Raw genomic sequence first — 24,206 nt, 5'->3', positions numbered from 1 at the left:
ATCCATCGGACAACCATGCTGTGAGTGAGCTTCCTTATTCCACACCTCTGTGGCCGTAGTTCAGGAGTAGCCTCAGGTTCAGATTCTGGTGAGCATATCACACCGTCTGATCCACAACAGGCGGTGGCAGGGATTTCCCAGGTTTCCAGCACTTAGAGGACAGCTGGAGGCCAGAAATCTGCTGAGTCCAAGTCAGATGAGGAGCTTCTGGACTCAGTTATGTCGCAGTTGCTGAAGCTGCAAAGGCAAACTCGGAAACATCAGGATGGGATGTCCGCTGCACTTCTCAGATTGAAAGGCACAATGGAGAAGTGCAACGTCTTCAGTCAGAGGTTATAGCGCCAGCATGCCAATGCACCAAGGTCAACAATGGTAGGATGGCGGCTGCCATGATGACCTTTGTGCAGTACATGGGGCCTGCACTGCTGCAGGAGCTGCACTCCATTACGGAGGCACTTGCAGGCATCCATCATTGTCAACATGAAAAGGGGTGGGGCATCTCTAGCTCACTTCAGCTGTCCCTTCCTCTCAAGGAGTCAGCCAGGGGCCCCCAGGCAACCATAGGGACAAGTGCACACCTTGGTGCCATCCACCCAGGTGACTCCGAGAGTGTTCAGCCCATCCGAATCCCCTCCTCCTGTGACCCCAGCAGCTCTGCAGGCTGAGGAGGGTGCCACTGCCACACTGCAGGACCCTGAAAACAGGCTGGGGCCCTCCGGGGATTGGCCATCCAGAGAATACCCAAAGTCATCACAGACTACAGGGTGTAGTTGTCAGCAGGCTACCTCCACCTCTGCTGTGGATTTCAGGAGAGCACCAAGATGTAGCGGCATGGTTAGAAAGATCAAGAAGATTTACATTGTTTCATGGTTTGCCATTGTGAGATTTGAACTCTTGATCTTGGGGTTACAAACCCAGTACCATAACCACTTGGCTATTTAGGCCAAGCCATCAAGAAGATTTAGATGCACAACATGGGCACAGGTGTTAATGGCTTGTACTTAATGTTGACCATTGTAAACACATTCTCAAGAATGTCTCTTAGTCTATGGCTCCTTGTTATGTTGAGCTGTGTTCGTGTCAATCAGATCCTTGTTTCTTGCACAAAGCGAAGGTTATTGTCGCAGTCCAGGGCCTCTCTGTGCAGGGTGTAACCTTGTAGCACAGTGATTGTCCGGATTCAAAGTCACTGTCCAGATTAGAGATGCATGTACCTCCATGTGGCCTGTGTTTGCTGTTAGAAACTCATACCCAAGCATCTGTGTGCTCTCAGCACCTTTGAGGTGGGGCTGCCCCCCACCCCCTCCCCCTGCCCATCTCAACGCCATTCCTGAAATGTGGTGGTGTGGTGCTGAAGGGAACAGGTGATGAAACCTGCCAAAGGATTAAGTTGTCTTAGAGTCCATGGGGCAGCTTTTTCTCAGCAGCGTTTTGATAATAATCTCTTCAGAGAGCGTATGCGTGCTGCCCTCAGCCAGACAGGTGTCAGACATTCCCAGATGCAATGTGAAGATCTCAGGAGTGTCCTCACTGTATCTTGTCATCATCCTCCTGGAATCTTGCGGCAATGAAGGCCTCGCGACTACGCCTGCCTCGCCTGGCCAGTGCAATGGCTTCATAGCCTGCACACTTGCCTTCTAGGATCTCAGCACCCTCATCCCCTTCGACTTGCTGCTCATCAAAGGTGTGCAGCTCTTGCAGCTCTTCATCATCCAGATCCTGCCCACTTTACATTGCCAGGTTGTGAAGTGAGCAGCAAGCCAAAGTGACGCGCCACACTCTCTGGGGAGTGTACTGCAGTGCTCCACGAGATCTGCTCAGGCACCAGAACCTCATTTTCAGGATGCCAGTGGTGTGCGCAACCAAACTCTAGGTAGCAGCATGAGCTCACCAAGAGTCTGAGGCCATTGTACAGGTGTCATCAACCACGTCCTTTATAGGTAGCCCTTCTTCCCAAGAAGCCAACCCTGCATCCTGTGTGGTCCCTGGAAGATGTCAGGGATCTGAGATCTGCTGGGAATGTGCGCATCGTGGACGCTTCCGGGGTATCCTGCACACACCTGCATGATCTGCTTTTTATGGTCACAGACCAGCTGAGAGAGTGGAAGCCTTTGAGGTTCATATACTGGACTGCTTGTTGCCAGGGAGATTTAAGAACCATGCGGATGCAGTCGATGGCACCCTGTATCTGTGGGAATTCAGAAACCTGAGCAAATCCCAGGGCTCTTGCTTCCTGGCTTGCCTGATCAAAATTGCGTGCCTTGGCAAAAAGAGCACCTGTGACCTCCTGGATCCACTTGTGGGTGGAGGCTTGTGAGATCCTGCAAAGGCCCCCAGTGCAGCCCTGGAAGGAGCCAATGCCGTAGAAACTAAGCACGACTAACCAACTGCCAGTGGCAGTGGATTCTCTTTGAGCCCCCATGGTGCCAAATGCTGCAGAAGGCATATGTGTGTGACCCAGTTCCCTTGACATGCGCAGGTGTCGACAACACTGGTCCTCGCTCATCTGCAGGTAGCACATGCGCCATCTGTGGACTCTGGTTCTATGTGCCTATGAACGATCACTCTGTGGGGCACATCCTCTGTGTGTGGAGCAGGCCGTGCCACCTCTTGGTCTTCAGGGTTCTGCTCTTCCCTTTGATGAGCTAGAAGCTTCCGTCACATTCTTCTCCTTTCTCCTGCCTATAATCACCTCCATGTTCCTGATAGCCTCCTCACTGCAGTATCAATGAGATGCAAGGGTTAGCAATTATTTCCGAAGGACCGCTCATGGTCAAGTCATCAGCTGTGACTGCCTTTGAAGTCCCCTTAACGTATGCTGAAGACTCCAGGCCACCAGTGTTTAGTGCGCATGATGGCTCACCATGCCCATGCCCAGCACCAATCCACACCACATGAGCTAGTGGCGGCAGCTTTGGCCACTCGACTGCATCCTGAACTCTCATCTCAGGTGCAGGCATTTTCCTAAACTGGACTCGAAGGCTTTGCGGTTTGCTTGTACCATGAAGGTGACTTTTCAATACGAACTGAAACATTATGCAAGGGACTAGGAGCACCCTTCTTTCAGCATTCGATGGTCACCTTTCCCAACAGGATCCTCAGGCTTGCCCAGTCACGGAATGGTTCTGCAACACCCAAGGACTCATTCGAATTTGAAATGTGCACCTGAGGGGTTGACAGCAGAGGAGCAATCATTGGCAATGTGAGGAATTAGTGCTGCTTGAATGGGCACAGTTGCTTGACAAGGCTGAGTCCAAGCATGCCAATTGAGCTCAAGTTAAACGCTGTCAGCTGCGGTGGAGTGCTCATCTTTTATATGTTTTGCCATTAGCCCAGCCGTTTACTCCCCCCCGCCATCGCATGTGTATTTGCTCAAACTTCAGTCAGTGCCGCCATGACCTCCTGCACTGTTGCCCTTGCCTGAGGTTGTATCCTTCCACCTTCCCCCATTGCACTGTCACTCTTGTCCCGAGATTGTCTTCTCACCCTTCCCCCTTTGCAGTGTTGCCCTTGCCCCAGCACCACAAGTCAGGCACAAAGAAACTGCTGTGGAGACTTGCCTGTGCCACCCCCCTAAACCCGCAGAGCCACTGGGATCATTGCAAGTGCTGCGCAAAGTTGTGTGCGCTCACCTCTGAGCTCTGCTCGAAGTTGAGGTCGTCAGGTTCATGCCTTTTAAAGGCAGTTGTAAATCACACCGTCATGAAATTACGCCGACGTAGATTTTAAATTTGATGTTGGGGGATGATTCTGTCCTGTGGCCACAATAATTATATGCAAATTAGTTACAATTAAGTTCCCGATGTTTGACAATGGAAACGCAGCTTGCCATTGACAGAGAGAGGGACAATTGTGTCCTTGTTTTATGTCATTGGGAAATGTGACTAGGGTCGTCTCGTGAGATTCTCTGATCATGCCCACCTTGAACGAGAGTGGAAAATCTTGGCCTGTATTTAGAAAACTGGTTTTGGTTATCCTTTGGACGAAAAGAAGGATCAACTAACTCTGTAAAGAAGACCATAGATCTTTGTAGTCCAGAGCCAGTACAAAGCTGGAAGTGGATAGAAGCTGCTCCTAATGTGCTTTACATGCTGATTTGAGTGTCTGCGAGCTTTCCTGGAAGGAAGTGCACCTGAAAAATGGGGCAAGAGACATAAAGATGCCTGTCTCTTAATGGGGTATGTGGAACATACCTTGTTCCGGTGCTACTCAGGCCCCCTCCCACAACTCTTTCTCCAGTACATCGATGACTGCTTTGGTGCCGCTTCGTGCTCTCGTCTGGAACTGGAAAAATGTATTAACTTTGCTTCCAATCTCCACCCCTCCCTCATTTTCACATGGTCCGTCACTGACACTTCCCTTTCCCTTCATTGATCTCTCTGTCTCAATTTCCGGTGATAGACTGTCCACCAATATTCATTACAAGCCTACCGACTCCCACAGCTACCTCGACTACAGCTCCTCACACCCCGTTTCCTGTAAGGACTCCATCCCATTCTCTCAGTTCCTTCGCCTCCGTTGCATCTGTTCTGATGATGCTACTTTCAAAAACAGTTCCTCTGACATGTCTTCCTTCTTCCTTAACTGAGGTTTTCCACCCACGGTGGTTGACAGGGCCCTCAACTGTGTCCGGCCCATCTCCCGCGCATCCGCCCTTACACCTTCCTCTCCCACTCAGAACCATGATAGGGTCCCCCTTGTTCTCACTTATCACCCCACCAGCCTCCGCATTCAAAGAATCATCCTCCGCCATTTCTGCCAACTCCAACATGATGCCACCACCAAACACATCATACCCCCCACCCCCACCCATGGCGGCTTTCCGCAGGGATCGTTCCCTCCAGGACATGGCCCCCTACATCTCAACCCCCTCCGACGGTACCTTCACATGCAAGCGCAGAAGGTGCAACACCTGCCCCTTTACATGCCCCCTCCTCACCGTCCAAGGGCCCAAACACTCCTTTCAAGTGAAGCAGCACTTCACTTGCACTTCCCTCAATTTAGTCTACTGCATTCGCTGTTCCCAATGCGATCTTCTCTACATTGGAGAGACCAAACACGGACTGGGTGACCGCTTTGTGGAACACCTTCGGTCTGTCCGCAAGCATGACCCAGACCTCCCTGTCGCTTGCCATTTCAACACGCCACTCTGCTCTCATGCCCACATGTCTGTCCTTGGTCTGCTGCAATGTTCTAGTGAAGCTCAACGCAAACTGGAGGAACAGCACCTCATCTTCCGACTAGGCACTTTACAGCTTTGCGGACTTAATATTGAGTTCAACAACTTCAGATCATGAACTCTCTCCTCCATCCCCACCTCCTGTCCGATCAACCTTTTTCCAATAATTTATAATTTTTAAAAAATACATTTTCCTTTTCCCACCTATTTTTAAATTAATCGGATCTATTGTTTTATCTCCACCTTTTAGCCCATTTCGATCCCTTCCCCCCACCCCACCCCAATCAGGGCCATCTGCTACTTTGTTGTCCTGCTTGCTACCCTTACTGTCCCCATTAGCACATTCCTAAGATAATATCACCGTCATCAACACCCCTTTGTTCTTTTGTCTATGACATCTTTGGCAATTTTTTTTTGCCTCCACCTATCACTGGCCCTCTATCCAGCTCTACCTGTCTCAGCCCCCTCTACCAGCTTATATTTCACCTCATTTCTCTATTTCTTAAGTTCTGATGAAGATTCATATGGACCCGAAACATCAGCTGTGTTCCTCTCCGCAGATGCTGCCAAACCTGCTGAGTTTTTCCAGCTATTTCTATTTTTGTTTTTGTTTCGGATTTCCAGCATCCGTAGTATTTTGCTTTTGTCATATAACCCGGATGCCATTTCAAGGACTCTGCCATCTATCCTGTCCCTTTGAACTATTGAAATTTAACCTTTTGTCAAAATTTGTCAATGAGAATGTGTGTGTGGTGTGTGTGTGTGTGTGTGTGTGGAGTTAGGGTATTTAGAAAGAATAATTATTATAATTTCATATGTCATACTGTTTGTTATTAGGTTTTACCTTTCTATTTGACAAAGACTGGTTTTATAAGAAACTAATAATTTTGTCGCTTTTTGGAGAAACCTGGCATTGAGAGGTCATTCTGAGATCTACAGGTAAAGCACATATTTGATCATATGGCTAGCCGAAGAACTCACTAAAATATATATTCTGACCTGTGGAGAAGTGGAACAAGAGACCCTGCACTCCTACTACCTCGATCATAACATATAATTTGGGAATCGTGGGATATAACCTAAGATGAAAGCATGTAATTGTAAGTGGAATAATAATTGGGAAAGGGTAAAAAGAAAAGTAAAACAGATTCCTTCTATTTATTTTGGTGGAATGACCACTTGGAACAAGTGAGTTTTTGAAGCAGCTGGGGTAAATTATGATTCTTTAATGATATTAACCATTGCATAATTGGTGAGTGTGGTGGACGAGTTACAGATTGGCCTAAAAACTGAATAAGGAAGTGAAAAAACCAGAGGAAGCTGTAGAATCGGAAGGAGACAGGTTTACATGGGCACAGATTCAATTGGGTTGGAACTAGAATTTCGGGCAAAGGAAAAAGAAAGAGACAGAGAGGAAAAAGAAAGAGCATTTCAAAGGGAACAATCAGAAAGGCAGGAGAGAGAAAGAGGAAGAGAAAAAGAAAGGGACAAAGAAATGTAACGCCAGCTTAAACTGCTAGAACTAAAGCAACAGGCAGGTCTTGACTCGAGAAGAAATGTTGGGGAAGATATTGACTCTAACCTAAGACCCAGTGGGGAGCTGCTTAAATTTAAGCAAGCTCTCCCGAAGTTTGAGGGAAGGGACATAGAGGCATTTTTCATTTCTTTTGAAAAGATAGCTAAGCATATGGAACAGCAGAAAGAAAACTGGACATTGTTTATGCAAAGGAGATTGACTGGTGGAGCTCATGAAATTTATGCTTTGCTTTCTGAAGAGACTTCTACAGATTATGAGGTGGCAAAAAAGGCTATTCTTGCTGCTTGTGAGTTAGTCCCTGGAGCTTACAGGCAGAAATTTCAGAATCTCCGGAAACAGCCTGAGTAGACCTATAGAATTTGAGCGGGTAAAGCAAACTAATTTTGATGGTTGGATATGGGAACAGAAGGTCATTCTCCTGGAGGAATTTGAAAAATCACTCCCTTCATTAGTAAGAGCTCATGTAGAGAACCAGAAGGCTTCAACAGCTAGACAGGCAGCTGAGCTGGCTAATGTTTGTCCACAAGCCCAAACCTTTTCTTCGTCATCTCCGCAGACCTGAGGAAGATAGAAGGTGGGAGAGTGATGGAATAGCAAGTAGCCAGGGACAAAAAGGGGCAACTGGGAATGTACTGGGACCCTTCCGGAGACCAGAAAGGAACATTCTGAGGGTGGGAATGATGTCCAAAGGCTTCCGTGTTCCCATCACGACAAGGTAGGGCACTTTCTTGTGAATTATGGAAGTTACGAGGTAAACCTATGGAACTTATTGGGGTACACAAGATTGATGCAGAGGAAAGTGTCCAGATCAAGGGTACTACAGATCAAACTGTAGCTCTGACTGCAGCTGTAAAGCCAAGCACAAACACTGCTGTGAGTGTGGGGGAGGTGAGCATCTTCCAAAATTCTGGAACAGTCCCAGCAGATTGGAGGGCGGCAAATGTAACCCCACTATTCAAAAATGGAGGGAGGGAGGAAACAAAGAATTATAGACCAGTTAGCCTAACATCAATAGTATGGAAAATCCTAGAGTCCATAAAGGATGTCATAACAGGACACTCAGAAAATATCAACGGGATTAGACAAAGTAAACATGGAATTTTGAAAGGGAAATCATGTTTGACAAGCCTATTGGGGTTTTGAGGACATAACTAGCAGAATAGATAAGGGAGAACCAGTGGATGGGCTATATTTGGATTTTCAGAAAGCATTTGATAAAGTCCCATATAAGAGATTAGTGTGTAGAATTAAAGCACATGGGATGGGGAGTAATATATTGGAATGGATTTAGAATTGGATAGCAGACAGGAGACAGAGAGTAGGAATAAATGGGTCTTTTTCAGAATGGCATGCGGTGACTAATGGGATAGTGCTTAGGCCCCAGCTATTCACAATATATATCAATGATTTGAATGAGGGAACCAAATGTAATATTTCCAAGTTTGCTGATGACATTAAACTTGGTAGGAACATGAGCAATGAGGAAGGTATTACTAGGCTTCAAGGGATTTAGACAAGTTGAGTGAGTGGGCAAATACATGGCAAATGCAGTATAACATGAATAAGTGTGAAGTTATCCATTTTGATAGGTAAAATAGAATAGCAGAGTATTACTTAAATGGTGATAGATCGGGAAATGCTGATATACAAAGGAATCCGGGGGCCCTTGTACACCAATCGCTGAAAGCAAGCATGCAGGTGCAGTAAGCATTTGGCCTTCATTGCAAGAAGACTTGAGTACAGGAGCAAGCATGTCTTACTGCAGCTGTCCAGAGCCTTGCTGAGACCACACCTAGAGTATTGTGTGCACTTTTTACCTCCTTACCTAAGAACAGATACATTTGCCATAGAGGGAATGCAGCGATGGTTCACTAGACTAATTCGTGGGATGGCAGGATTGTCGTATGAGGAGAGATTGGGCCAACTAGGCCTATATTCACTGGAGTTTAGAAGAATGAGAGGAGATCTCATTGAAACATATAAAATTCTGACAGGGCTGGACAGGCTGGATGCAGGGATGATGTGTCCTCTGTGGATGTCTGGAACAAGGTTTGCCTAGAACAAGTCTCAGGATACAAGGTAGACCATTGTGGACTGAGATGAGGAGAGACCTCTTCACTCATAGGGTGGTGATCCTATGGAATTCTCTATCACAGAAGGCTGTGGAGGCCAAGTCACTGAATATATTTAAGAAGGAAATAGCTGGATCTCTGGACTCTAAAGGCATCAAGGGGTATGGGGAGAGCACAGGAATACGGCGTTGAGATAGAGGTTCAGCTGTGATCATACTGAATGGCGGAGGAGGCTTGAAGGGCCAAATAACCTACTCCTATTTTTTATGTTTCTTTGAAAGCTACAGGGAATTCTGGTCAAAAGAAAAAGCAACTCCTTATCCCTGAAGTGAAGCAGGTAAATCTATTGATATACTTATGGATACAGGGGTTACCAAACTCTTTTGCTGGGAAAAATGTTCTACCACAAAGTTCACTAAATGCTACGGTTTTGGTGAATGGTATTGGCAGGGTGTATATACCCGTACCTTTGTATTGAGTACACTTGGAATTTCGCCTAATGTCTGACTGGTAACAGTAGGAGTTGTTCATAGTCTGCCTGTAGACAGAGTTTACTTACTCCTTGGGAATGATCTGGCTGGAGCGAAAGTAGTAGTTTCTCCAGTAGTTACATAAAGACCGAGTGAAATCAAGGACTCAGAGCAATTGCAGGAAAAGGTTCCAGGAATTTTTCCTTTTGTAGCAACCCAGGCAATGACTAAACAAGTTTCACCGTCAAAGCTAGAATTGACTACCTGAAACTTTCTTTGGGGATTTGGATAATATGAAAGAAATGTTAAGTAAGTCTTCTCTGAATGAGGCTCAGCAAGCCGATCCTAAGTTAAGGAAAATGGTATAATGACCCAGATACGACCATCACCATCCCTGGGTATATTTTGTCCCACTAGTAGGACAGACCCAGCAGAGGTAGCGGCACAGTGGTATACAGTCAGGAGAGGGTTGCCCTGGGAGTCCTCAACATCGACTCTGGACCCCATGGGCAAGGAAACATCCTGCTGATTACTACATACCTCACTCCCTCAGCTGACAAATCAGTACTCCTTTATGTTGAACACCATTTGGAGGAAGCAGTGAGGGTGGCAAGGGTGCAGAATATATTCTGGGTGGGGGTCTTCAATGTCCATCACCAAGAGTGGCTTGGTAGCACCACTACTGACCGAGCTGGCCGAGTCCTAAAGGACATAGCTGCTAAGGTCCTTTCGGGAAAAAAATCTGCCGTTCTTACCTGGTTTGACCTACATGTGACTCCAGACCCACAGCAATGTGGTTGACTCTTAAATGCCTTCTGAAATGGCCTGGCAAGCCACTCAGTTGTATCAAACCATGATAAAGCCAAAAAAAGGAATGAAACCAGACGGACCACCTGGCGGAAACGACAACGACAATCTTAGCCCTGTCAATCCTGCAAAGTCCTCCTTACTAACATATGGGAACTGCTGCCAAAATTGGGAGAGCTGTCTCACAGACTCATCAAGCAACAGCCTGACACAGTCATCCTCACGGAATCAAACCTTACAAATAATGTCGCAGAAACCACCATCACCATCCCTGGGTATGACCTGTTCCGCCGTCAGGACAGACCCAGCAGAGGTGGCGGCACAGTGGTATACAGTCGGGACGTAGTTGCCCTTGGAGTCCTATCTCGACTCTGGACCCCATGAAGTCTCATGGCATCAGGTCAAACATGGGCAAGGAAACCCTGCTGATTACCATGTATTGCCCTCCCTCAGCTGATGAATCAGTGCTCCTCCATGTTGAACACTACTTGGAGGAAGCACTGAAGGCAGCAAGGGCGCAGTATGTACTCTGGTTAGGGGACTTCGACGTCCATCACGAAGAGTGGCTCGGTAGTACCACTACTGACCGAGCTGGCTGAGTCCTAAAGGGCATAGCAGCTAGACTGGGTCTGTGGCAGATAGTGAGGGTACCAACGAGGGAAAAACATACAAGACCTCATCCTCACCAACCTGCCTGCCGCAGATGCATCTGTCCATGACGGTATCGGTAGGAGTGATCGCTGCACAGTTATCGTGGAGACAAAGTCCCATCTTACTTTGAGGCTATCCCCCATCGTGTTGTGTGGCACTACCACCGTGCTAAATCTAGCAACTCAAGTCTGGACATCCATGAGGCGATGTGGGCCATCAGCAGCAGCAGAATTGTACTTAAACACAATCTATAACCTCATGGCCCAGCATATGCCCCACTCTACCGTTACCATCTAGCCAGGGGATCAACCCTAGTTCAATGAAGAGTGCAGGAGGGCATGCCTGTTACTGCTCCTAAAAATGAGGTATCAGCCTGGTGAAGCTATAGTACTGCATACCAAACAGCATAAGCAGCAAGTGGTAGACAGAGCTCAGTGATCCCACTACCAATGAGTCAGATCTAAGCTCTGCAGTCCTGCCACATCCAATCGTGAATGGTGGTGGACAATTAAACAACTCATTGGAGGAGGAGGCCCACAAATATCCCCATCATCAATGATGGGGGAGCCCAGCACATCAGTGCAAAAGATAAGGCTGAAGCATTTTCTACAATCGTCAGCCCGAAGTGCCGAGTGAATGATCCATCTCGGCCTCTTCAGGAGGTCTCCAGCATCTCAGATGCCAGTCTTCAGCCAGTTCGATTCACTCCACGTGGTATCAAGAAACAGCTGAAGGAACTGGATACTGTAAAGCCTATGGGCCCTGACAATGTTTCAACAATAGACCATAAGACATAGAAACAGAAATTAGGCCATTTGGCCCATCGAGTCTGCTCCGCCATTCAATCATGGCTGATAAGTTTCTCAACACCATTCTCTCGCCTTCTCCCCGTAACCTTTGATCTCCTTACCAATCAAGAACCTATCTATCTCGGTCTTAAATACACTCAATGACCTGGCCTCCACAGCCTTCTGTGGCAATAAATTCCATAGATTCACCACTCTGGCTAAAGAAGTTTCTCCTCATCTCTGTTCTAAAATAGTGAAGACTGTGCTCCAGAACTTGCCACGCCCCTAGCCAAGCTGTTCTAGTACAGCTACAACACTGGCATCTACTCAGCAATGTATAAAATTGCCCAGATATGTCCTGTATACCAAAAGCAAGTGTGGCAGCTAGGAGCCCAAACAAAACTGGAGCCAATGGGAATCAGGAGGAAAACTCTCCGCTGGTTGTGGTTGTTGAAGGTCAGTCATCTCAGCTCCAGGACATCACTGCAAGAGTTCCTCAGGGCAGTGTCCTTGGTCCAACCATCTTTATCTGCTTCATCAATGACCTTCCTTCCATCATAAGGTCAAAAGTAGGAATTTTCGCTGATGATTGCACAATGTTCAGCAGCATTCAGGACTCCTCAGATACTGAAGCAGTCGATGTCCAAATGCAGCAAGACCTGGATAATATCCAGGCTTGGGCTGTCAAGTGGCAAATGGGCCATGATCATCTCCAATAAGACAGAATCCAACCATTGCCCCTTGATGTTCAATGGCATTATCACCACTGAATCCCCCACTGTCAACATCCTAGGGGTTACCATTGACTAGAAACTTAACTGGACTAGCCATATAAACACTGTGGCTACAATAGCAGGTCAGAGGCTAGGAATAACGTGTCAATTAACTTACCACCTGACTCCCCAGAGTTTGTCAACCATCTACAAGGCATATGTCAGGAGTGTGATGCAATACTCCCCACTTGCCTGGATGAGTGCAGCTCCCACAACACTCAAGAAGCTTGACAGCATCCAGGACAAAGCAGCCCACTTGATTGGCACCCCATCCACAAACATTCACTCCCCCCACCACTGAAGCACAATTGCAGCAATGTATACCACCTACAAGTTGCACTGCAGGAATTCACCAAAGCTCCATTGACAGCATCTTCCAAATACACGACTACTTTCATCTAGAAGGACAAGGGCAACAGGTAGATGGGAACTCCACCACCTGGAAGTACCCCTCCAAGTCACAAACCATCCTGACTTGGAAATATATCACTGTTCCTTCACTGTCGCTGAGTCAAAATCCTGGAACTCAAAGAATCACACAATGCAGAAGAGGCCCTTTGGCCCATCAAGTACCAACACGTGAGAAATACCTGACCTAACTACTTAATCCCATTTACCAGCACTTGGCCCATAGCCTTGAATGTTATGATGTGCCGAGTGCTCATCCAGGTACTTTTTAAAGTATGTGAGGCAACCTGCCTCCTCCACCCTCCCAGGCAGCGCATTCCAGACCGTCATCACCCTCTGGGTAAAAAAGTTTTTCCTCACATCCCCCCTAAATCTCTTGCCCCTCACCTAGAACTTGTGTCCCCTCATGACTGACCCTTCAACTAAGGGGAACAGCTGCTCCCTATCCACCCTCTCCATGCACCTCATAATCTGTACACCTCGATCAGGTCGCCCCCTCAGTCTTCTCTGCTCCAACGAAAAAAACCCAAGTCTATCCAACCTCTCTTCATAACTTAAATGTTTCATCCCAGGCAACATCCTGGTGAATCTCCTCTGCACCCCATCCAGTGCAATCACATCCTTCCTATAATGTGGCAACCAGAACTGCACACAGTACTCCAGCTGTGGCCTTACCAAGGTTCTATATAACTCTAAAATGACCTCCCTACTTTTGTAATCTATGCCTCAATTGATAAAAGCAAGTGTCCCATATGCCTTTTTCACCACCCCACTACATGCCCCTCCGCCTTTGGAGATCTATGGACACACACGCTTAGATCCCTTTGTTCCTCAGAACCTCCTAGTGTCATGCCGTTCATTGAATACTTCCTTGTCAAATTACTCCTTCCAAAGTGTATCACCTCACACTTTTCAGGGTTAAATTCCATCTGCCACTAATCTGCCCATTTGACCATCCCGTCTATATCTTTCTGTAGCCCAAGACACTCAACCTCACTGTTAACCACCCGGCCAATCTTTATGCCATCTGCAAACTTACCAATCCTACCCCCCACATTGTCATCTATGTCATTTATATACATGGCGAATAATATGGGACCCAGCACAGGTCCCTGTGGTACACCACTGGACACCGGCTTCCAGTCACTAAAGCATCCTTCTGTCATCACCCTCTGTCTCCTACAACTAAGCCAATTTTGAATCCACTTTATCAAATTACCCTGTTACCCATGTGCATTTGCCGTCTTTATAAGTCTCCCATGTGGGACCTTGTCAAAGGTTTTGCTGAAATCCATATAAACTACATCAACTACACTACCCTCATCTACACACCTGGTCAACTCCTCTCCCTAACAACACTGTGGGTGTACCTACACTACATGGACTGCAGCGGTTCAAGAAGGGAGCTCACCACCACCTTGTCAAGGGCAACTGGGGCTAGGCAATAAATGCTGACCCAGCCAGTGAAGCCCACATCCCATGAATTAATAAAGAAAACAATCTTCCGAACTCGATGCTGAAGCAGAGGGATTCCTTGAATAGTACTATATTAAAAGTGGGATTCTGATGAAGAAAAAGAGATCTTCTCATAAATTTGTGGATGAAAAGTGGACAGTGGCTCATTAGGTAGTGGTACTGCCCAAATTTCGACAGGAACTATTAAGGACAGCTCATGAAATTCCTATGGCAGGACATGTAGGGATCCGAAAGACCCAAGTGCTTGTAAGTTGGCATTTTTACTTATCAGGTCTTCGTCACAAGATGTGGTACAGTTTTGTAAAAAGGTGTCATACATGCCAGATTGTGGGGAAAGCGCAACCTATGATCAAACCAGCACCTCTAATTCCCATATCAGTTTTTGGAGAACCATTTAGCAGGGTATTGGTAGACTATGTGGGACCTTGACCAAAAATAAAAGCGGAACATCAATACATACTCACTATTTTGAACATGGCTACTCGGTTCCCAGATGCCATTCCCTTGAGAAAAATTTCTGCAAAGATAGTGGTAGAGAAATTATCCCAATTCTTTATGCAATGGGGATTACCGAGTGAGGTGCAGCCGGATCAAGGTTCGAATTTCATGTCTAACTTTTTTCTGGAAGTTATGAGTAGTCTGGGGATAAAACAGTTAAAATCCTCAGCATACCACCCAAAAACTCATGGGACTTTAGAACAACATCATCAGACCCTCAAAATGATGATTGGAGCATACTGTCAAGACTATCCCCATGATTGGGACAAGAGGTTAGAATTTCTTCTGTTTGCCACTAGTGATGCACCTGATTAACCTACTGGTTTTAGTCCTTTTGAGTTAGTTTATGAGCATGTGGTGAGAACTCCTCTGAAACTAATCCAAGAAAAGTTTTTAGAACAGAGGGAGAAACATTCCATGGTAGATTAGTATCTGGGTTTAAGGAGTGGCTCGCAATTGCCTGCAATATGGCTCAAGAACACCTTAAAGCAGGGCAGGCAAGCAGGCCAAGACCCAAAACTTTCAATCAGGGGATGATGTGTTACCACCTTTACAGGGTGAACCACTAAAAACATGGTTCAGTAGTCCGTATAAAGTAGTCAAAAAGATTGGAACAGTTAATGACTTGATTAACACCCCAGATCGCTGGAAAAAGAATTAGCTCTGTCACATCAATATGTTGAAGCCATATCACTGCCGGGAGGAGGATAAGCAAATACAGCTATGTCAGGTAGTAAGGACAGTCGAGGATGATGGAGATGGTGAGGATGAGGCAGTGGAAGCCTAGAAATTTTCAGATTGAACCTCCTATCTGGTTAGCTAGTACCAAACTATTAGGGAGATTGGACACCATGCTTTCGTTGTTAGATGCAGAACAACAAGAAGACCAAGCAAGGCATTTAAAGGAGTCTGTAGTGATAAACCAGGATGTACTGCCTTAGCCACACATGATGTGGATGTAAACAGCATCCTTAACGCTTAGGTCCAGAGAATCAGGCTCAGGTGAAAGTAGAAATCGAAAACGTGTTGGAAAATTTCACCTAATTAAACCCAGCCATAGCAGCTGGAGTTCCCCAGTTGTGTTAGTGCCTAAACCAGATGGTTCGAACAGATACTATACAGACTACAGAGAGGTCAACGCAGTAACAAAAGTCAATTCCTACCTAATTCCTTGCTTGGAAGACTGTATTGACAGAGTTGGCAGTGCCATGTTTCTTGCCAAAATAGATTTGTTGAAGGGATATTGAGAGGTTCCTTTCACACCCCGAGCTAAAGAAATATTGGTCTTTGTCATGCCAGATAATCTTTTCCAATGCCAAATGATGCCATTTGGGCTGAAAAATGGCCCAGCAACTTTTCAGAGACTAATGATCAAGTGGTGGCCAGTGTTCCTAACTGTTTGGTTTATCTTGATGATGTACTGATACATATTGACATTTGGAAAGATCACTTGGAACAGCTAGAAGCCCTGTTTAGAAAACTACAGTGAGCTGACTTGGTAATAAACCTTTCCAAAAGTGAGTTTGCAAATGCACGTGTAACATACTTAAGGCACATAGTATGGCAAGGACAAGTGCAGCCAAGAACAGCAAAAGTGCAGGCCTTAGTGGAATTCCCTGCCCCTAAAACTAAGCATGAGGTCATGAGGTTTTTGGGAATGTGTGGGTTTTACCGCAAATTTGTACCAAATTTCAGCACTATAGCTGCTCCGTTAGCAGACTTGCTACAAAAGAAAGCCAAGGATGGGAGGGTGCCAAGCATCTTTTGAAAGGCCAAAAGCTATTTTGATCAATGAACCAGTGTTGACTGTTCCAAATTTCACTAAATCTTTCAAAGTAGCAATTGATGCTAGTGACCTGGGATTAGGTGCAGTCCTATTACAAGAAGACAAATAGGGCATATATAGGCCAATGGGATACTTCTCCAAAAAGCTAAATCGATACCAAAAAAAGACACTCCACTGTGGAAAAAGAAACTGTGGGCTTGCTGTTGGCTCTTAAAAATTTTGATGTGTGTCCGCCATAAGACCATAAGACTTGGGAGTGGAGGTAGGCCATTCGGCCCATCAGGTCTGCTCCACCATTCAATGACATCATAGCTGATCTCATAATCCTCACCTCCACTTTCCTGCCTTTTCCCCATAGCCCTTGATTCCCTTACTGATTAAAAATCTATCTCAACCTTGAATATACTTAACGATCCAACCTCTATAGCCCTCTGCAGTAAAGAATTCCACAGATTCACCACCCTCTGAGAGAAGAAATTCCTCTTCATCTCTGTCTTAAATGGGCGACCCTTTACTCTGAGGTTATGCCCTATGGTCCTAGACTCTCCTACAAGGGGAAACAGCCTCTCAGCATTCACCCTGTCAAGCCCCCTAAGAATCTTATTTGTTTCAATAAGGTTGCCTCTCATTCTTCTAAATGCCAATGAATACAGGTCCAACCTACTCAACTTCTCCTCATAAGAAAATCCCTCCATACCCAGCATCAACCTAATGAACTTTCTCTGGATTGCCTCCATTGTCAGTATATCTTTCCTCAGATAAGAGGACCAAAAATGTTCACAGTATTCTAGGTGTGGTCTAACTAGTGCCTTGTATAGTTTTAGCAAGGCTTCCCTATTTTTATATTCAATTCCCTTTGAAATAAAGGCCAACATTCTATTTGCATTCCCTATTACCTGCTGAATTTATATGCTAGCTTTTTGGGATTCATGCATGAGGACCCCCAAATCCCCCTCTGCCACAGCTTTCTGCAGTCTTTCTCCATTTAAATAATGTTCAGCTCCTCTATTATTCCTGCTAAAGTGCATAACCTCACATTTTCCCACCTTATATTCCATTTGCCAAGTTTTTGCCCACACACTTAACCTGCCTATATCCTTCTGTAGACTCTTTGTGTCATCCTCACCACTTGCCTTCCCAATATTTTTTGTGGATAGTACATTCACTTCCCTCATCCAAGTCATTAATATATATTGTAAATAATTGTGGCCCCAGCACTGATCCATGTGGTACTCCACTTGTTACAGGTTGACATCTTGAAAATGCACCTTATCCCAACTCTTGTCTTCTATTCGTTAGCCAATCCTCTATCCATGCTAATCTACACCATAGGAGACACTGTATATACTGGTAACAACCCCTTAGCCTTTGTGGAAAAAGTTAAGAACCGAAATGCCAGGCTATTTTGATGGAGTTTATTATTACAGCCTGATCAGTTAAAGATTGTCCACGTTGTGGGGGAAAAGCAGGTAATTGTTGATGCTTTGTCTAGAATTTAACTTTGCTTCATATTGTGTAAAGCCAAAATGATACAGAGAATAACTGTATTAGTTTTGTTCAGAAAATGAATTAATTAGTGTGCGGATGTGTTTTTGTATTTTTGTTGATTTTTTTAACACTCTATAATGAAAAGCAAATGAATATGGTGTTATATTTCTCCAAGGCAGCTAGTGTCATAAATACTTTAATCACAGAAAATGGTTCATCTTCAAGACCTAAGAACATTCTGGAAGAATTTGTGTTTTTTAAAAGACACTGTCCCTTAAAGAGTTAATGCAAGGACTCTGGTTGCTGCTGTTCCTGGAAAAGACAGCATTTACAAGGAAAGATAATGAAGCATTTTTAAAGAAGCTGGAAAACTCTTGACCCTGGTGGGCTGTTTAAGGGGAGATGGTGCATAGTGATAATGTTACTGGACTAATAATCCAGAGACCCAGGCTAATTCTCTGAGGACATGGGTTCAGTTCCCACCTTGGCAGCTGGTAGAATTTGCTTTCAGCTAGTAAATCTGGAAATGAAAGCTATTGGTCACCGGTAATGGCTGACTCTTTATTACCCGCTGAAAGGGCCTCATAGGCCACTCAGTTCAAGGGCAATTAGGGATGGCCTTGCTAATGATGTCCACATCCCATGAAAGAATAAAGAAAAAGGTCAGATGATGATTTATGGCTTTGCAAAAAACCATGCCTGGAAATCTGCGGTTAAAAAGCTGGTTTTGGCTTTTCTTTGGAGCATCAACTGCTTGTACAATGAAGACCACAGCTCTTCACAGCCTAGAGCCAGTGAAGTGAATAGAAGCCACTCCTAAGTTGCTCTTCATGCCAAAACTGAGTGTCGTCACGTTTTTCTCGAAGTCTAAAAAGTAGTGCAAGAGTCATTGATTGTTTCCTGACCAGTGCTGAGAAACCAACTTGTATAACCTGGAAGCCATTTCAAGGGCTGCACCATCTGTCACTTCCCCTTTGACCATTGACTTTTAACCTTTTGGCAGAATTCCCCTATTTTATTTTACTTTTTTGATGTGCATGTGTGTGTGCATGTGAATGAGTGAGTTAGGGTATTTACAAAGTAATTATTATACTTTCATATTTCATACTGCAGGTTAATAAACTTTGCTTTTCTAGTTGACAAGACTGATTTTATAATAAACTTATAATTTTGTTGTTTACTGAAGAAACATTGGCATTCTGAGATTCAAAGGTAAAGTAGCATATGTGGCCACATACAAAAACAGAATTACCTGGAAAAACTCAGCAGGTCTGGCAGCATTGGCGGAGAAGAAAAGAGTTGACGTTTTGAGTCCTCATGACCGTTCTGTTGAAGGGTCATGAGGACTCAAAACGTCAACTCTTTTCTTCTCCGCCGATGCTGCCAGACCTGCTGAGTTTTTCCAGGTAATTCTGTTTTTGTTTTGGATTTCCAGCATCCGCAGTTTTTTGTTTTTATATATGTGGCCTCATAGCTGGCTGGCAAAATTAGTTAAACATATGTTGTGACCTGTGGAGTAGTGAACTAGAGGCAGACAGTGCACTTCTCCCATCTTGGTCATAACACAACAAAGATATATTCCATTGAGGAAGAAAGACTCCATGAGAAAGATGAACCATCCATGGCTAATTAAGAAAATTAAGGGTGGTATCAAATTGAAAGAAAAGGTGTATGATGCTGCAAAGATTAGTGGTAGTCAGAAGATTGGGAGAGGTATAGCAAAGGATGATTTTTTAAAGGAGAAAATTCGAGGACGAGAGGAAAGTAGGAAGAAATATAAAAACAGACAGTAAAAGCTTTTACAAGTATGTATAAAGGAAAAAATTAGTAAAGTGAGCATTAGTAACCTCCTCCAACAAGAGAGAATCCAACCATCGCCCCTTGATGTTCAATGGCTTCAGCATCACTGAATCCCCACCTATTAACATCATGTGGGGTTACCATTGACCAGAAACTGAACTGGGCTAGCCATATAAATACTGTGGCTACAAGAGCAGGTCAGAGGCTAGAAATCATGTGATGAGTAACTCGCCTCCTGACCCCCCAAAGCCTGCCCACCATCTACAAGGCACAAGTCAGGAATGTGATGGAATACTTCCTGCCTGCCTGGATGAGTGCAGCTCCTACAACACTGAAGAAGCCGGACACCATCCAGGACAAAGCAGTCTGCTTGATTGGCACCACATCCACAAATATTCACTCCCACCACCATCAACGCACAGTAGCAGCAGTGTATACCATCTACAAGATGCATCGCAGGAATTCAAGGCTCCTTAGCACCTTCCAAACACATGACCGCTATCACCTAGAAGGACAAGGGCAGCAGATAGATGGGAACACCACCACCTGGAAGTTCCCCCTCAAGTCACTCACCATCCTGACTTGGAAATATATTGCCGTTCCTTCACTGTCGCTGGGTCAAAATCCTGGAACTCCCTTTCAAACAGCACTGTGGGTGTACCTACACCACATGGACTGCAGCGGTTCAAGTAGACAGCTCACCACCACCTTCTCAAGGGCAACTAGGGATGGGCAATAAATGCTGGCCCACCCAGCGAAGCCCACACCCTGTGAATGAATTTTAAAGCGTGAGACTGGAGAATTAATAATGGGTAATGAGGAAATGGCAGAGGCTTCAAACAAATATTTTGTATCCATCTTCACAGTAAAAGACACAAAAAGCATGCCATGAATAGTAGAAAATCAAGAGTCAAAAGGGAGGAGGAACTTAAAACTATCACTAGAGAAAGCATATTGGGAAAACTAATGAAACTTAAGGTTGACAAACACCCTGGACCTGATGGCCTGCATCCTAGGGTCTTAAAATAAATGGCTTCAAAGATAGTATAGGCATTGGTTGTAACCTTGCAAAATTCCCTGGACCCTGTAAAGGTCCCAGCAGTTGTAAAAACGTGAATGTTACACCTCTGTTCAAGAATGGAGGCAGACAGAAACCAGGACACTATATGTGAGTTAGCTTCATGTCTGTCATTGGCAAAATGCTAGAATCCATTATTATAGAGTTAGTAGCAGGACATTTAGAAAATCATAATACTATCGGATAGTGTCAACATGGTTTAATGAAAGGGAAATCATATTTAAAAAATGTATTAGAGTTCTTTGAGGATATAACAACCAAGGTGGATAAAGGAGAACCAATGGATGTGTATTTCAATTTCCAGGAGGCATTTGATAAGGTGCCAGATAAAAGGTTACTACACAAGATAACAGCTTAAGTTTTTGAGGATGTTTATTAGCATGGATAGAGGACTGGCTAACTAATAGGGAACAGAGAGTCTGGATAAATAAGTCATTTTCAGGATGGCAAACTATAACCAGGAAAGTGCCAAAGGGACCTCAAATATTTACAATCTATATTAATTACTTGGATGAAGGAAATGGAGGTTAGCAGGTAGAAGGACTGGCAGTGGGAGAGCATTTTGGTGGTTGTGATCATAATTCAGTTAGTTTTAATATAATTATGGAAAAAGACAAAGATAGAACAGGAGTTAAAGTTCAAAATTGAGATAAGGCCAATTTTACTAAGCTGAGGAGTGACTTAGCAAAAATTGGACTGGAAACAATTACTTGAGGTAAGTCATTGTCAGAGAGTGGGAGGTATTCAAAGGGGAGATTCAATGGGGTTCAGAGTAAATAAAGAAAAAGGGTGGAATGGCCACATTCCTTGGATGTCAAGGAGCATACAGGGTAAAATAAGGCAGAAAAGGGGAGCATGCATCAGACACAGAGCTCAATGCTAAAGAAAACCAAGAGGATTATAAAAAATAGAGGGGTGAAATCAGAAAGGAAATTAGGAAAGCAAAGAGAGGGCATGAATGAGTATTGGCAAGTAAAATCAAGGAGAACCCGAATATGTTTTATCAATGCGTTAAGAGTAAGAGGATAACTAAGGAAAGAGAGTGCCCATAAAAGACCAGAAAGGTTACCTTTGTGCAAAGGCAGAATTTGTGGGGTTTTTTTATTCATTAATGGGATGTGGGTGGAGCTGGCTAGGCCAGCATGTATTGCCCATCCCTAATTGCCCTTGAGAAGGATGCGGTTCTTTATGAATACTTTGTGTTTGTCTTCACAAAAGATGGGGATGATGCAGACAATGTAGCTAAGGAGGAGGAGTGTGAAGTATTGGATATGATCAACATAGGGAGAGAGGAAGTATTAAGGAGCTGAACATCCTTGCAAATGGATAAATCACCAGGGCCAAATGAAATGTACCTCAGGCTAAAAGAAGCCAGGGAGGAAATACCGGATGCTCTAACTGTCATTTTCCAATCCTCACTGGATGTAGGTGTACTGCTGGAGGATTGGAGGACTGCTAACATTGTATCTTTGTTTAAAAATGGAGCGAGAGATAGCCTGAATAATTACAGGGCGGTCAGTATAAACTCGGTAGTGGGTAAATTATTGGAATCAATTCTGAAGGACAAGATAAGCTGCCTCTTAGAAAGGCGCAGAGAAATCAAGGACAGTTAGCATGGATTTGTCAAGGGAAGGTCGTGTCTAACTAACTTGATTGAATTTTTTGAGGAGGTAGTAAGGAGGATTGTTGAGGATATTGCAGTTCATGTGGTCTACATGGACTTTAGCAAGGCTTTGGACAAGGGCCTACATGGCAGACTAGTTTAAAAAAAATAAAAGCCCATTGCATCTAGGGGATTGTAGCAAGCTGGATACAAAATTAGCTCAGTAGCAGGAAACAAAGGGTAATGGTTGACAGGTATTCTTGCGACTGGAAGGTTGTTTCCAGTGGTGTTCTGCAGGGCTCATACTAGGTCCCCTACTTTTTTATGGTAGATATTAATGATTTGGACTTAAATGTAGGGGATCCAGAAGTTTGCAGACAACACAAGAATTGGGCACGTGATTGATAATGAGGAGGGAAGTTGTAGGCTGCAGGAAGGTATCAATGGACAGGTCAGATAGTAAGAAAAATGGCAAATGGAATTTAACCCAGAGAAATGTGGAGTGTTACATTCAGGGAGGCCAAACAAGGCAAAGGAATACAAAATAAATGGGAGCACACTGAGGGATGTAGAGGAAGTGAGGGACCTTGGACTGCATGTTTGCAGATCCCTGAAGGCAACAGGACAGGTAGATAAGGTGGTTAAGAAGGAAAATGGAATCCTTTCCTTTATTAGCTCAGGCATAGAATATAAGAGCAGGGAGGTTGTGCTGGAGCTATATAAAACAGTAATTAGGCCACTACTTGAGAATTTCATGCAGTTTTGGTCACCTCATTACAGAAAGGATGTAATTGAAGAGATTTACAAGGATGTTGCCAGGACTGGAAAATTACAGCTATGAAGAAAGATTGGATAGATTGGATTCCTTGGAACAGAGGGGGCTGAGGGGAGATTTGATTGAGATGTCCAAGGTTGTGAGGAGCCTGGAAAGAGTGGATGGGAAGGACCAATTTTCCCTAGCAGAGAGGTCAGGATTAGAGGGGTGATGAAGAAAAATATTATTCCCCAGAGGGTGGTAGGGTCCGGAATTCACTGCCTGAAGTGTAGTAGAGGCAGAAATTCTCAACTTACTTAAAAGGTGTCTGGATATGCACCTAAAGTCCCGTAACCTCCAGAGCAATGAACCAATTGTTGAAAAATGACATAAGGCTGGATGGCTCGTTTTCCAGCCATCGCAAGAATGACCGGCAGAGGGGTCTCCTTCTGTGCCATAATTTTTTCTCCATATTCTAAATTTTCTAAACATCTGAAAGGGAGGAATGTGCAGGGTTGTGGGGAGGGGGTGGGGGAGTGGCAGCGCGTGAGTTGCTCCTTAGGACAGCCAGCATGGATGCAATGAGCTGAATGGCTTTCTGTGCTGTAATGATTCTATGAAGATACCAGCTACATCGTGGCCAAATTTGCTGATGATACAATGATAGGCAGGAAAGCAAGTTGTGAGGACCGTACAAAGAGTCTTCAAAAGGATATAATAGGTTAAATGAGTGGGCAAGTATTTGGCAGAAGGAATATACTGTAGAAAAATGTGAGGTTGCCCATTTTGGCAGGAAGAATAGAAAAGCAGGATATTATTTAAATAGAGAAAGACTACAGAATGCTTTAGTTTAGAGAGATTTGGGTGTCCTTGTACCTAAATCACAAAGAGTCAGCATACAGGTATGCAAGTAATTAGGATGGAAATAGAATGTTGACCTTTATTTTAAGGGGGATGGAGAATAAACATAGAGAAGTCTTGCTACAACTGTACAGGACATTGGTGAGACCATATCTAAAGTACTGTGTACAGTTTTGG

The 24,206-nt window shown here is 44.7% G+C and overlaps 1 long non-coding RNA gene across 1 annotated transcript in view; it reads left to right on the top strand.

Moving 5' to 3' along the window:
- Positions 1 to 24,206, top strand: part of LOC121284273 — a 51,138-nt gene that overhangs the window by 13,093 nt on the left and 13,839 nt on the right. The gene's annotated exons all lie outside the window — the stretch shown is intronic.

This window comes from Carcharodon carcharias, chromosome 11, assembly GCF_017639515.1.
Source record: "Carcharodon carcharias isolate sCarCar2 chromosome 11, sCarCar2.pri, whole genome shotgun sequence".
NCBI classification, from domain to species: Eukaryota; Metazoa; Chordata; class Chondrichthyes; order Lamniformes; family Lamnidae; genus Carcharodon; species Carcharodon carcharias.
This window is presented reverse-complemented; position numbering and strand designations above follow the sequence as displayed.